This window comes from Ictalurus punctatus, chromosome 7 (genome assembly GCF_001660625.3).
Source record: "Ictalurus punctatus breed USDA103 chromosome 7, Coco_2.0, whole genome shotgun sequence".
Lineage (NCBI taxonomy): Eukaryota > Metazoa > Chordata > Actinopteri > Siluriformes > Ictaluridae > Ictalurus > Ictalurus punctatus.
In genome coordinates this window covers 15,936,876-15,951,900 of record NC_030422.2, presented here as the reverse complement: position 1 = coordinate 15,951,900, position 15,025 = coordinate 15,936,876, and positions in this window count along the sequence as shown.

The window sequence follows — 15,025 nt, the reverse complement described above, 5'->3', positions numbered from 1 at the left end:
ACAGTGGAACCTGTCATAGGTTGGAATGTATGAGGCAGCAAGTGAACAGTCAGTTCTTGAAGTTGATGTGTTGGAAGCAGTAAAAATGGGCAAGCATAAACTTGGAAGCAGGAACTGAGCGACTTTGATTAGGACCAAATTGTGATGTCTAGTTGACTGGGCCTCCATATCGGCAGGTCTTGTCGGGTGTTCTCAGTATGCAGAAGTTCATGCTGGCTAGGATAGAAAGATGTCAGAACACACAGTGCATCATAGTTTGCTGCATATGGGGCTATGTGCCCATGGTGACTCCTGTCTGCTTCCGAAAGTATCTAAACGTGAGCATCAGAACTGGACCATGGAGCAATGGAAGAAGGTGGCCTGGTCTGATGAAGCCCATTTTCTTTTACATCATGTGGATGGCTGGGTGCGTGTGTGTCAGCACAGGAGCACAGGATGCACTGTGGGCGAAGGCAAGCCGGCTGAGTCAGTTTGATGTTCTGGGCAATGCTTTGCTGGGAAACCTTGGGTCCTGACATTCATGTGGATGTTACTTTGACACGTACCACCTATCTAAACATTGCTGCAGACCAAGTACACCCCTTCATGGCAACAGTATTCCCTAATGGCAGTGGACTCTTTCAGCAGGATTATGTGCAGATACATAGCTAGCAATGGAGACACACTGCAAATAAATTGCTAGCTAGCTTCATTATTCCAACAGTGTGTGAAAACTAAAGCAGAAAGCTGGGATTTAATGCTATAAAACATCATCTTTGTTTTCTTTTAGTGGTGCAAGATGTGTTTTTGTAAACAACCTTTTTAGCCCCCAAAGTAAACATGCCAAAGCAAAAAGCATCCATTTACAGAATGCATTGGTTTTTGTGTACAATTATGTTGTACAACTGAAAAAATAATAATAATAATAATAATAAAAAAAAGTGATTTGTCTATTTCAGATTCCTCATATCAAACAGTGTGCATTACAGCTTTTTGATTTAAGACACATCATCCCCATGTGCTTTTGTTTCCCTGATGTCAGATCAACTCACAAGCTTTACTCTTTACTCAAAATACGTAAAATTCAGCAAATCACACGTTGCTTATGTGTTCAGTCAGTTTTAGTGGCTTGTCACCTCTCCATGTAAGTAGACTGCCAACAATCTGGCTTATTTAAAAGGCTTCTAATAATGGAGGATGCCAAGATGCAGTCACGCATTGACTATAGAATGGGGCCTGGGAGAGAGTTAAGCACGGTGTGTGATCTGAATGACCTCAGATGGCTCACTCGCTTTGGCCTCTTGTACATGAGTTGATTTGACCAGCTAATTTTCTATTTATCATATTGGGAGGATCAGAGAAGGGCATGACCTGCATGCTTCTGTCTATTTTCTATCTCTGCCTTCTCTATTAGCCTTTTTACTGTATATCTTTTGCTCATGTTGTGCAGCTTACTAGAAACGACATTGAATAACTTCAAATTAATGGTTTTGTCTGGTTTTGCAATCTTGTAATTGTGCTTATCTTAAGGTAACCCAACCACACACACACAGGATCTGGAATATAGGGTTGTGTTTTTCAGCTGTCACACCACGTGACCTTTAGGTGCAATACACTGAAGTCCACACAGCAGGCCCCAGAGTAAATCCCTGCTCCCAGAAATGGTCAACTCTCCATGTGCTAATCCCTACAGCATTGCATCCACATTCCCTATCGCTCACACCGGATTGGTGCCCTTTGAAGCTAAATTGCTGTGTTATGCAGTTGTGAAACCTGAGGTGGTAAAAACAGGTCCAAACACCAAGTACCACATAGTGACCACCTCAAAATAACCATGCTAAGCATCATGCTTTCTACAGCACTTCAAAGATCACAAGTAAGTACAAAAGATGGCAGAAGTAACAAATTATTACAATATACTTACTTGAATATGACATTTTAAAAGTGGCCTATTAATATCATTACACTTTTATTAAAAATTACATATACATGAAAGAAAGAATATACATGAACATGGAACTTCGCACCACATGTCCTCCCAACATCCCATATAGCATAATTTGATTAGTTCACATATCAGCTAGCCATCTAGTTCTTTGCTAGTAAATTCTCAATGTCACCATGGGTACATACAAATGAGATTTATAATGAGGATTAGACAAAGTTTCATGAAGTTTATTAACTATTTCATAAAAAAAGAATCATTTTAATTCTGTGTACCATGTAATGCTGTTTTTACAGTTCAGCTGAGGTCTAGAAAGAATAAACAGCCAGAGCAAGTGTATTGCTGGAAGTGTATTAAGTTTGTATCATAGCCTAGACATGAACTAAATAATAAATATGTTTGGAGAGATATTTTTGAACATTGTTTATAATGCTATTAGCAGCACTTAAGTAGTGTTGCTTTTATAGGTCATTGATATAATCATGTGTAGGATTGAAATCTACAAAAGAAGCATTTCAACAGGATAACCATGGGAATTTAAGATTATGCTCATATGTTCAGAGCACAGAGTAAAGTAAAGTACAGTGATAAAATTGGACCCATTCACAAAGCAATCAATAAATCCAAACCTATTGTCAGAGATTGCCACAAAAATGCATCAAAAACCAAATCGAGAGCCCAGTGTCAAAAAGCAAAGACTAGCATGTATAACTAGACCCCCACAGCATAAATATACCACATACAAAGCACATAATGGAGGATTTAAATTAATTAAGCAAATTAGTTAAGAAATAACAAGGAAGAGGTGTAAGTAATTAACTACCAAGACAACAAATAATAAGAACAGGAGGTACAGACCATGTTAGGAAAGTGGAAGGCCAAAAGGGACAAATGGACAGGAAGGCATACAATGAGTGGAACACAATAGGGGCAGAACCAACAAAGATGGGACAATCCATCCATCCATCCATCCATCTTCTATACCACTTATCCTTCCTTCAGGGTCACGGGGAAATCTGGAGCCTATCCCAGGGAGCATCAGGCACAAGGCGAGGTACACCCTGGACAGGGTGACAATCCATCGCAGGGTGCAATCTCATACACATTCACACACTCATTCATACACCATGGACACTTTAGACACACCAGTCGGCCTACCATGCATGTCTTTGGACTGGGGGAGGAAACCAGAGTACCCGGAGGGAACCCCCGCAGAACGGGGAGAACATGCAAACTCCACACACACAGGGCCGTGGTGGGAATCGAACCCCTGACCCTGGAGTTGTGATCCGAACGTGCTAACCACTAAGTGCGCCCTAGATGGGATAATGATTGATTTAATTTATTTAACACACACCGGTTGCCAATCACCCCCATGTGATTAAATTGCCCTATTTATTTGGGACAATGTTGTAAAAAATTATGTCATTCTATGCAACATGGCCAACTTTTAACAAAAGAGCTAGATAGACCATGTAAAAACAGTCATATAGTAACTTAAACATAATATAAAAATGATCTTATGTTTGTTTTTATTGTGAAACAGGCAGGGGACAATCATGAGGCAGCAATGCTATTTTACGTTAAAAAGTATTATCAGGTTACATTGGCTAGGTTGTGCTGGAAACAAAACAAAACAAACAAACAAAAAATACTCACAGTGTTACAGTTCAGAGACAAACTTGTGAAAAAATATTATGTTAATGATTAACATTAGCTTAGTTACCTTGTTGGTTTTGTGGATAAAGTTTGGTGTATCACATCATTCATTAATCTCAGTGTGATTGGTCCAAAGCAGTGGAGCCTGTTCTGTACATTACTAACTGAGCTCCTCTAATCTCCCCACATCATTTTCCACAGAAGTACTGAGAAAGCCTTTATTTGCAGTACAATCTACAATCCTGATCCAAAATTGTAATCAGCCATCAGGAATACTTTGGTAATCTGCAAGCAGCTGACTATTTTCCATCTTCTTATTTTTGTTGTTGTTGTATCGAAGAACTGCATTAAAAAGATATGGATCAAGAATCATAAACAAAGTCCTGGATGAAAACTGCTGCCTTTGTAAAGGTTATCATATGATTTGCCGGATCAGGGTTTCTGGGTTTCTGCCGGATCAGGGTTTCTGAATTTAAACTGTCAAAGGCAGAAATGCTAAACACCAGCACAATGCAGTGGAGTCAATCACATGGCTATTTTTTGAATGCAGAACACAAAGGCAAGTGAGTGATCTCTCCCATTGATCCAAAGTGTCCACATATTTTTAGAGAATTGATTTTATGGTGCAGTGTATTCCGAGAAGAGCTAAAACAGGAGTGTGTGTGTGTGTGTGTGTGTGTGTGTGTGTGTGTGTGTGTGTGTGTGTGTGTGTGTGTGTGTGTGTGTGTGTGTGTGTGTGTGTGTGTGTGTGTGTGTGTGTTTGCGCACATGTGAATGTTTGCTGAAGTGAAAGAAAGAAGCTCTGCTCAGATGTGCTGGATGTTCAAAAATTCATGACAAGGTAGCAGCCAAAAAACCTCTCTGTTGGAGTCATGTGGCATTTCAGAAAAGGATTTTTGTCTTTGTCTCTGATTCCAAGGCATTATTTAAAAATTAGTATAATTTGACAATTGCACTGTCATTCACTAAGATCCGAGAAGTACTGTCTGTATGCTGTATTGTAGAACCACAGACACATGCTGTGAGATTAACCATGAACAAATTTCCTACAATTCATGGGATATGAAGGAATAAAACATGAAAGAGTGTGCTGTTTTAAAAAAACAAAAAAACAATGATGGAGTACTGAGATGAGGCCTGACATGAAGCCATGTTGAGTATTTTCCTACAACAACACATGCTGTAATGTTTTATTCCTCTTGTACCAAAGCCATTATGTTATCACTTACATTATATCAGCTATAAACACTAACCAACCCATTTGGTTGGTTAGTATACAACACAGTGGTAAAATGCTTTTTTCTTCAATATGAAGCTATTGGCATCTTGGCATCAACTGTATTTTAGGCCATTAGGCCTACATAGGTCACTATTTGGATGATACTAAACTGATAGTGTTCTAACTGTGGCATTCTGCCCCGAAGTCATTTTTAAATGAATACTGATTTGAAGTCAGATAAGCAGTTTAGAGATTAATTTATCAGATAAAAATATCCAATTTTATCCGACTAAACAATCTCTGAGCTGAATTAGAATGGAAGCCACAAGTAGCGTACCCAGAAAGGTACTTATAAAAATGGTGCAGATTAATGTTTCAAGAAATTGATTTTTTTGCAACCGTTCAATAAATCTTTGATGAATTAGAATTAGCCAGCATTAAAATGCATAAATAAGGGATTATCGTGCTGAATTCATTCTGTGTTTATAGTAAAGCTGAAGCCCAATTAAAGTGTTTAGTCTCTGTGATAATCCTTGTCCAAATAATTGATGCCGATATAGTTGATAACACTTTGCTGATATGCATATGCTCAGATATTAATGCCGCCAGCTGGCGATGTGCTGAAAATTTATTTTTCTGAAGTCTGTCTGTGAGCAATGGCTATGATGACATAATGATTTTGAAGAATAAATTGTATGTTACATTAGCAGTGATACAGCAAGGTAAGCTTTAAATCCAAACTAAATACAATCTACACATTGATTAATAGCTCTATCTGCCATATAAGAGCAATGACATTTTCAGAAGTACTAGATTATATGAAATAATAGTATACAGTATATATTTAATAGATTACCCATACTTGATCATTATAATTACAGTATACATCCAAATAAAGCAAACCTAACTATCACTATCACATATTAAAATATGAGGGTAATTCCTCGGTGAATGCATGGTCACCTCCAGTCACCTCCAGAATGATTAATATACTTCAAGGAAATGAATGTATAAAATTATTTAAAACAACACAATATTACACAACATTTTTCCAACAATAATATGTTTCCCTTATGTTTTCCAATAGTACATTTTTCTTTCTCTAATTCACTAGCTTCAAAATGATCAGCAGCTCCACAGTTAATATTGGGTCAACTTTTCCCACAACTTTTATTAACAGCAGATAACACTCTTCCTGTGTCAAGTTTAGAGTCATATGTGAATCTTGACGCACTAGTCCATTCAGGACATTTTAAGATCCTTTAAATGAATGATGTTTAATGTTCTAGGCTTTATTAAAATTATGCTCATGATTATGCTTAATGGTATTCATAATGCATGTGTCATTTTTATGTCCATTACCTGACAGTCATGATGTCAACAACCTTCTGTCTCTTTTGTAGTGAAAACATTTTTGTTTTGTTTTCATAATTCTGTTGTTTAGTACTGTACTGTGTACAGCCTCTTATTTCCAGAAAAAAAAATTGCACCTACACTTTAAGATAAAATTACTACTACTATTAATTTGTTCGAGGAAAGGTAGGCAGTTTCTTCTTATTAACGTAAATATTTTGAATGATTTTATGATCAATTGCATAAAATTGATCAATTTCACTTTTACATTTTGTCCTTAAATGAAAAATCCACTCTGATTGATGTGCATGTCAATATATATAATCAGTATGTAAGCCACAATGGTGCAAATGATTAATGTATGACTGTTCACTGATAGTGGTGTCAGTGGGAATTTATCTCTACCTAAAGAGGCTGATGCAGCAGCGCTTTAGTCCTTCAGTCTGTCCAACTCTCTCACTTCCTAATGACATTAAACATTGCTAGTGCAGTTAAAATGGTGTTTAATAAGAGAAAAGATTTCAAACATGATTTTTCAAATCATTTTTTTAGCCCCTGTGACATAAAATTGCTAACTTCTCATAAACTAAATTCCAGCACCAACCAACAAACTAGCACCACAATAACTAAGCACATTACAAATATTTTAATCTAAATGTATTTCATGTGATTCAGGGTGGGGATTTCCTTTAAGTAAAGTCATCAAGGATAAACTCTACAAAAACATATCTCAAAGCAGCTTAAAAGGGTCAATTTACCAACATGGAAGAGCAACCAATCACTGTCTACGCCTAGCTGAATAGACGTCTGAGATGTGTTCTTTCTGCTTTTTCCATCCGCAAACACAAAGCTTCAAATGGGTATGTGAGTAGAGAGACTAGCAGCTCATGGAGTATAAAAGATCTGAACTGTTCAAATGGTTTGTATGACTGCAACCCAGAAGGAGTGTTTGCTGTCAAAGTCATCAAACTGCATCTGGAGACAAATTGAAAACCTCCTGTTTAGTCATTCAAGTAGAAAACGAACAAAAAATGAGACTTTCATGAAGAAATGTTTCTTTTGGAGAGAAAAAAAACAAACAAACAAGAGTTTAGCTACAATTAAAACTACTGGTTATGGAAAGGTGCTTAGAGATCAATGTAGTAATTCAGCTGTGACCTGAAGCTGTTCTCCAGGAGAACCCATCACCCACACCTGATCCATACACTCCTAAGTGTATAGATTATAGATAGCCTGTGTGTTTAGAACAGATCTCTCACCCTTGGCTGCCATGATTAAGACATGAGCTCATCAGAGATAAAGCAGGTGATAACACACTCTTAACTCACTGAGAGTCTCATTAGGATGCCAGTCATACTCTATCTTCTGCGCTAAAGGAACATTCCCTATTTATCAGACAAATGATCTTCTCAGTAAGGAATCAGAAAGAGCAACTTAGCATCAGATATAAAGGCAAATGTTAATGTCACATAATGATATTCCCGCGCCTTAAATCCCCTCTGGAATCACTGTGTTCAGGCAATCGCTAGTTGTAAAATGACGGGTTGTAATGTTTTAGCACCTTAGGGACTCATTAGGAAGCATAAAAGCCACATAACACCGTCATTCCTGCTCCTCATGAGCTGATACAGGCTTTTCTCAGTTCTCCGGGCTATAAGTTTGATGATGGCAAATTGCTGTTAACATGAAAGCAACACAAAAATATGACATGCATTCATAATAATGAGGTGTTTTGTTAGTATAATACATTAGGTGAATGTAAAGGACATATATATTTTTTAAATTAAAAAAAACAAACAAAACCCGCCAGAAAAAGAGCATCGACACAGGAAATGCTCTGAACGCTGAAGAATGTAATTTTACTGACTGTGCTACGGCAGCATAAAATGCTCACATTCCTGACATTTCTTAGCCCCTGAATAAAGAAGTATCTCTGCATTCCTTTGAGTTGGAGAATTATTCATTTCTCACCATGTGCAAAGTTCAATACCTGAATTTGAGTGCAGGGCTGCAGCGGAGACAATCACAGGGCTCCGTGCTCCTTTACTGAATCTGCTTGCAGAGTCTATTATCTGAGTCCCAAAACAAATCTTCCAACATGATCATACCTTTCCTCATCCTTTCTGTAAGAGCAGAGCACTACGGTTAAATCACATCTGCACGTATACCTTCCTCCAGCGTAAATGAAAACCCTCAGACGCACATATACCGAAAGAAGAAATTGAACTGTGTTTATGACTGACACTGAGATGTAGATGAAAAGGAACGAGTGTGATTGATTGACTAACATCAACATATCCGGAATGGTTAACTCACAAGACACAAGCAGCACCGAAAACAGCTTGTAAGTCATTTTTTGTTTCAGATCAATTTCAAGTGCAGGATGTTCTACCAAACCCTCTCGCAAAGCCACTGAGAAACGAGATGATGAGCTGAAAAAGACACCCCCAAGGTGAAGCTATGACAGGTGAGACATCCATCACGAAGCGTTCGCTTATGTTACACGTGCCATCAGCCTGACAGCTACCTGCCAGCACCATAAAGCTCTGCTAATACACTGAATAAAATGCAACAGACATGCACTTATTTCAGGCATTTGGTTTTTGGATGCCAAATTTGACTCAAGATGTTTAAGTAAATTAACTTTATTGAGCAGTACAGAGTCTTCTTTGTATGCTGAAGCACTTCAGGAGCTGCAGCACTGCTGTTAGAAACACCACAGTACTCACCCATGCACATGTCCTCTGCTTTCCAGCTTTCCATGTAGCTCATGGAAATTCAGTGATGCTGAAAATACTTACAAAAGGTTATTACCCAGCTCTCTCCAGCTATAATGAAGCCCTCGATTAACACAGCAATTGAAAAAAGTCATTTGTCTTGCTTTTACAAATATACCCATCAACAGCCATATTTCCACCAAACACAAATATATAGAAAGCACATGTGCAGGATATCTGGAAATGCTGCTTGGGGATATTTTTGGAAAGAGGCCGAATAGTTTTATGGAGAAAACTAGAAAAGTTTATGTGCTCCTTCAATGCACTGTGAAGATATTTTCTTTCTACATCACAGAAGCAAAAGTGGCTGAGTGGCTTTGCTGTGAGCTACAGTAGCACTCAGTCTAGCAGCAGCAGTGTGTGAATCCCAGTGATACTGCCCCGGCTTCCCCTCTATATCAGGAGTGTACATTGCGGTGGGATGTCCAGAGACTTGGCTTCATGCACAGTTAATGTCTCTGCTGTCCAGATGATTAACGCGGGCCGTTTCACGCTCCAGAACGGCCCCCAAAATTCCCTCCTCTTTCCTCCTGCATGAAACACTCTTGGGTCGCAATAAAAATAGCTCAGTGCTAACCTATGTGCTTGCTTTTGTTCTGCTCTGATGTGGGCACAGAGACACATTATTTCTTCTCTTATGTTAGATCATGATTGATTTTTACCGAGCAAAGAAAGGAACCAAGTGATTTAGGAGATTGATGTTTTTCGCAGTGTGCAATTTCAGGGAATTTAACAGAAAAGTCACTTGTGTGTCACCAATTGGAGCTGTTTCATTCATTCATTCATTCATTCATTATTTATTTATTTATTTATTTATTTATTTTTAGCAAAAGGCAACAATCTAAATGATTAAGTAAATGACAATAAGTACAAAAATCAAAAATAAACAGCTTCTGTGACAACATCTTGGTGTTAATTTTCCTTTTGCAAGTCCCCGATCTTTATTTTGCATAGCAACAGCAAAATTCCTAAGCCTCAGCGCCGACAAGACGTTTTAATAAAGCTTGGCGAGGGCGCGTGCGTGTGATAAAACTGGTGTGAGGGCTATTAATTTCAATGATAAAGTGTGGAACTGCAAGGCCTAGCAGTGTGCCTGTGACAGTGGGGGAGTGTTGTGCTTGAACAGGAGACAGCTCTGTCCTTCACACTGTCTGATCTGCTTGGGAACGGCATTCACGTCCGCTAATTTGAACGGCACCAGTGAAACACTTGGCTTGCTTTCAGGTGGATAGATTTGGACTGCCACGACGACCTTCTCTGAAAGAACACGCAAAACTTCACTCAATATGTCACGAATTATTGTAATAGAGGAAGACAAGATGCTAAGATAATTTCAATATCGTACTCTCACAAGAAATTATGTGACAGCATTAGTCAATGCAAGTGGTACTCTGGCTCTATTTATTTATGTTGGATTTTTCCATTAGTTTGTGTTGAAGCCAGTAGCTTCAGAGCATGGTAGTTATGCTATAGGATGAAACCCAAAAGAAATGTGTCTTGAGGCGATAAACAAACCCTGCTGATATCTACTCAATTAGTTTCAAGTCCAGGTTTCATTCCTTGCATTTAAACCTAAAGTAAATGGGCCTCTATAAGATAAAGTGGTTAATTGGGTTAATTGAATTGTATCGTAGAAGATTGCCACATGAATGTAACACCATTTTAATTATGTTATTAACATGTGGATTAAGGCATAAAGTATTTTTATTGAGTAATTAAGGCTGTCTGTACATTGTAATAGAAATATGAGGACATTGGCTTCATTCTACAGTTGTAGTATTATTGCAGGGATAATAGAGCTGTAGAAAGCTCTAAAGAAAACCAGTCACTGTGCCAGATCAATGGGCTTTGAGGTATGAGACAAAGTTCACTTCTAACTAGAATATTTTATAGATTTATAGTGAACTTTATAGTTGTAATCATTTTGAAAAAGGCTTTTCACAATGGCAAGGCAGCCAGAGACCTTCCTGGGTAACCATTTGTAAGAACATGAAATAGCAAAGGATTAAATCCCAGTGTTCATCCAACTGCAGCCTAAAGTGAAGCATGTTGCCAGCAAAAAAAAAAAAATTGAAAAATTGAAAAAAATTGAAAAAAACATCAATACCTGTGGTCAAGTTAAAGGTGTTTTTTTTTTTCTTCTGTTTTTCAGTTTTCCCACATTGAAAGGAAGATCGTGGCTATGTCTCGATCAGCTCCCTAGCTCCATAGGTACTATATCGTGTACACGTGGTGGGGCACTGGTAAGAACCCTGGCTCATGGAACACTGATAACTCAATTTCCGGTGACACGATTACTTACTCGTGTTGTAAAACGTCACCAAAAATGAAAAACTTTAAAATATTTACGTTTTATATGTCATATAAATTTGTTAGCTTAAGCACACGTGTTTCTGTCATGGACTACGTTTACATGGACAACAATAACATAATTATTGACCTTATTCTGAATAAGACAATACTGTGATTAAGGTGTTCACGAGTCGCTTTTAGAATATTCCTTTCATGTTCAGGTTTTACATGTTATAGAACATAGATCGATTAACGGCACAAGTCATTACGTCCCCACGCCACGCCGTCCGACGTCCCTCCAGAATTTCACGTATCAACATACAGTTCGTCTTCGTTATGGTACCGTATACAGTTTTGGGTGTTCCATTTTTAACTTTATGAATGCTTCGAGTGCAGTTAATTATTTGTCACGCTATACGTGCTAATAGACGACTGCTTGAAGCCGTGGGCTGCGTCTGAATCCGCATGCTTACCTACAATATAGCAGCTGAGATACATGTATTTCTCCTACTATATAGCAGGTAAGTACGTGGTTTCAGACACAGCTGTTCTCTTGTTTGAGGTTAAACGGTTGAGCACTGCCGTGTGTGATGTGTCCTGTCGCAAAATGCGGTGAAAACTTCCACACGACGTTAATAGTGTGATTAAGGTGTGTACATGTCTATAATGCATGTCTATAATGTGACTAAAATAGGAATACTCCACATGTCGTAATTCCATTTGTGTTTACTTCGAGTATGACTTTAATCGAATTAAGGTAATCAATAATCACTGTTTACATGGTAGTTTCTTAATCAGGGTATTGTCTTAATCGGGTTAATATCGGATTATTGTTGGCCATGTAAACGTACTGATGGTACTTCAAGCAAGATCATAGGCTAGCTAGTGGATTTTTTTTTTTTTTTAATCATTAACTCAAACAAACCGTATACAGAACATCCAATAAAGTTAAAAGTTGCTAACGTAAGTAAACATTTGAGAGCTACAACAACAATAACAAGCTACTTACATTTGTAGACGAAGTTGGCTGAGATTTCATTCGCCATTAGTTTTGAGCTGAGATGCTTCAGAAAACATGACATCATTTCCAGTAAGAGAACATACTGAGCATCAATGCTCCCTGGTTTTTGTGGTGCATTGTGGGTTTTTTTTTTTTACAGAGTGAATGTTCCAGAGCACTGGAAGGATTTTACGACAGAGACAGCCCTTTAAATGGCCGATTCCCTGATCAGTGCCCTGACTACTGAACTAGCGAGCGGACTAAGAAGCACCCTTGTCAAACAATTCATCTTCCAAACTGTTTGACAGGCCTTTTCTTTCTTTCTTTCTTTCTTTTACTCTGTAAATAATCCTGGAAGTTTCAGTGTTGACATGTAGTTTAAGTGGTTCAGGAGAACATGCTGGCACGTTAGGGTGGAACTTCGACGTAAATTTATAAATGAAGTCATTTCCCTTGTCAGTGCTGTCATTACAGATATTGCAAATGTCTGTTAAGACTTACTGATGACAGTTGATGATTACCAAATTACTGATGATATGGATATGCTTTTGCTTTAGTACATTTGCATATTTTATTTAATGTGAGTGCAACAAGCTTCCACTAATTATGCCATTAAAATGCTACATTGCTCCACTGATTAACCACTGAGCCCTGATGTCAGTTCAAGTTAATATTTAACCTCCACCCTTCTGTCAATCCCTCACCCCCTCTGCACATCTTCCTTCTCTTTCTTTCCATCAGTTCCCTCTCTCCCACTCAGGAAAGGCACTGACAAAAGAGCATCACATCCACTTCTTTCTGTCTTAACCATCTCTGTCAGCTGGACGTCCCCATGGTCACCTGACTTTCTGCTGACATCCCCCGGGGTGCAGGGAAAGTTGCCCAGCACAGCACTCTGAAAGGCCTGTGCCGGCCTGAGGACACAAAGTGCATCTATTTTCTCTCAAAGCTCTCCCAATCCTCCAACACCACCACCTCCCATCCACACCGTCTCAATACCACTCCTGCTCACAGCTGACCACACTTTTTTTATCCTCTCCAAAAGCTTTTTTTTCTGTCTAATTAATAAACTTATCTTTGGTGCACTTGAGGTAATTAGCGATGTGTTTTGCCGGAGGACCAGATGGTGAATTAGAATGAAAGTGAGTTGCTCAATCAGCTGCTATTTGTCTGGTGTCATTAATTATCAAGCGAAGTATACATTCTGCTCCCAAAAGCTGATACTTTGGGAAAAGAATAATATTGTGCCTTCTGTTACTCATTACTCCTTAAAGCCTAAAATGGCAGAGCAGAGTAGGGATGAAGGAAACACTATTGTTGTGGTTCAAGCACTAACAGCTGCCAGGAGCTGGGCTAGAAATTATATATCCTCTTGAATTGCTGATTTCAAGCATAATTGTTTCTTTTCACACCTTGGAAACTGAGAGGATAGTTTGCAATTTAAACAAAGGATTATTTGAAATTGACATTTGAAAATTGAAAGATTGGGTTAAATTATGCAGTTATATTAATTGGCAGTCTCTAAGTATGACAGTAAAACACAGAAACATTGAAATTCAATACATGAACGTAGCAGAAGGTGGTATATTATCCAGATGAGTTGCTTGATGACAATTGCTTTGCTGATCTAATTTGTACTCAATCCTTTTATATATATATATATATATATATATATATATATATATATATATATATATATATATATATATTTATATATATATATATATATATATATATATATATACTCCAGCCCAAACCAAGTTGCTGGAGATGGTCGAAACATCAAGTTGACAATATTTATGTCCTTGTAGCCACTCAATAAAACCATTATTGTAAAGCTGTAATTGATATTGTCTGGAACTTACCAATGGAGAATGATAACCTGCAGTTTCTGATTAGGGCAGTCAAATTAATACCCAATACAGAGGAGAACAGTGAAGAGCTTCTTGTCTTAAATTTGGGTGTTTTTGACAGGAACATTTGAAGAATATGAAATTGACACATACAGTACAGGATGTACATGTGCATCATCTCAGCAACAGAGCAAAGCCAGTATTGACAATAAATCTGCCATCTAGTATAATTTAAAGCTCTTTTGTCAAAATTGATGAATATAAGGAAACTCTGCTGGAACACCATTTACTATTCTATGCTATTATAAAAGACACATTTTGGCATTTCTTTCTTTGATATAACAGTAAAGGTCCATCTATCCATCCATCTTCTATACCACTTTATCCTTTTCAGGGTCAAGGGGAACCTGGAGCATCAGGCACAAGGCAGGGTACACCCTGGACAGGGTGCCAGTCCATCACAGGGCACAATCACATACACATTCACACACTCATTCATACACTATGGACACTTTGGACTCGCCAATCAGCCTACCATGCATGTCTTTGGACTGGGGGAGGAAACCGGAGTACCCGGAGGAAACCCCCGCAGCACGGGGAGAACATGCAAACTCCATGCACACACAGGGCCCCGGTGGGAACAGTAAAGGTAAATTGAGAAAATTTTTGTAGGCCTACAAGCTTGCAAGATGCCTAGAGAACTTTCAGTAACTGCTTTATCCTGGTCAGGGTCAAGGTGGATCCAAAGCCTATCCCAGGGACACTAGATGAGAGGCAGGAATACACCATGGATGGGACTCTAGTCCATCACAGGGCACACCTATGTGGGAAACCCTCATGGACAAAGATAGAATGCAGGACCTCTACATAGACAGTAACCTAAGCTCAGTATCAAACCTGGGACCCTGGAACTGGGAGGTGACGCTGCCTGATTCACCACTTCTTTAA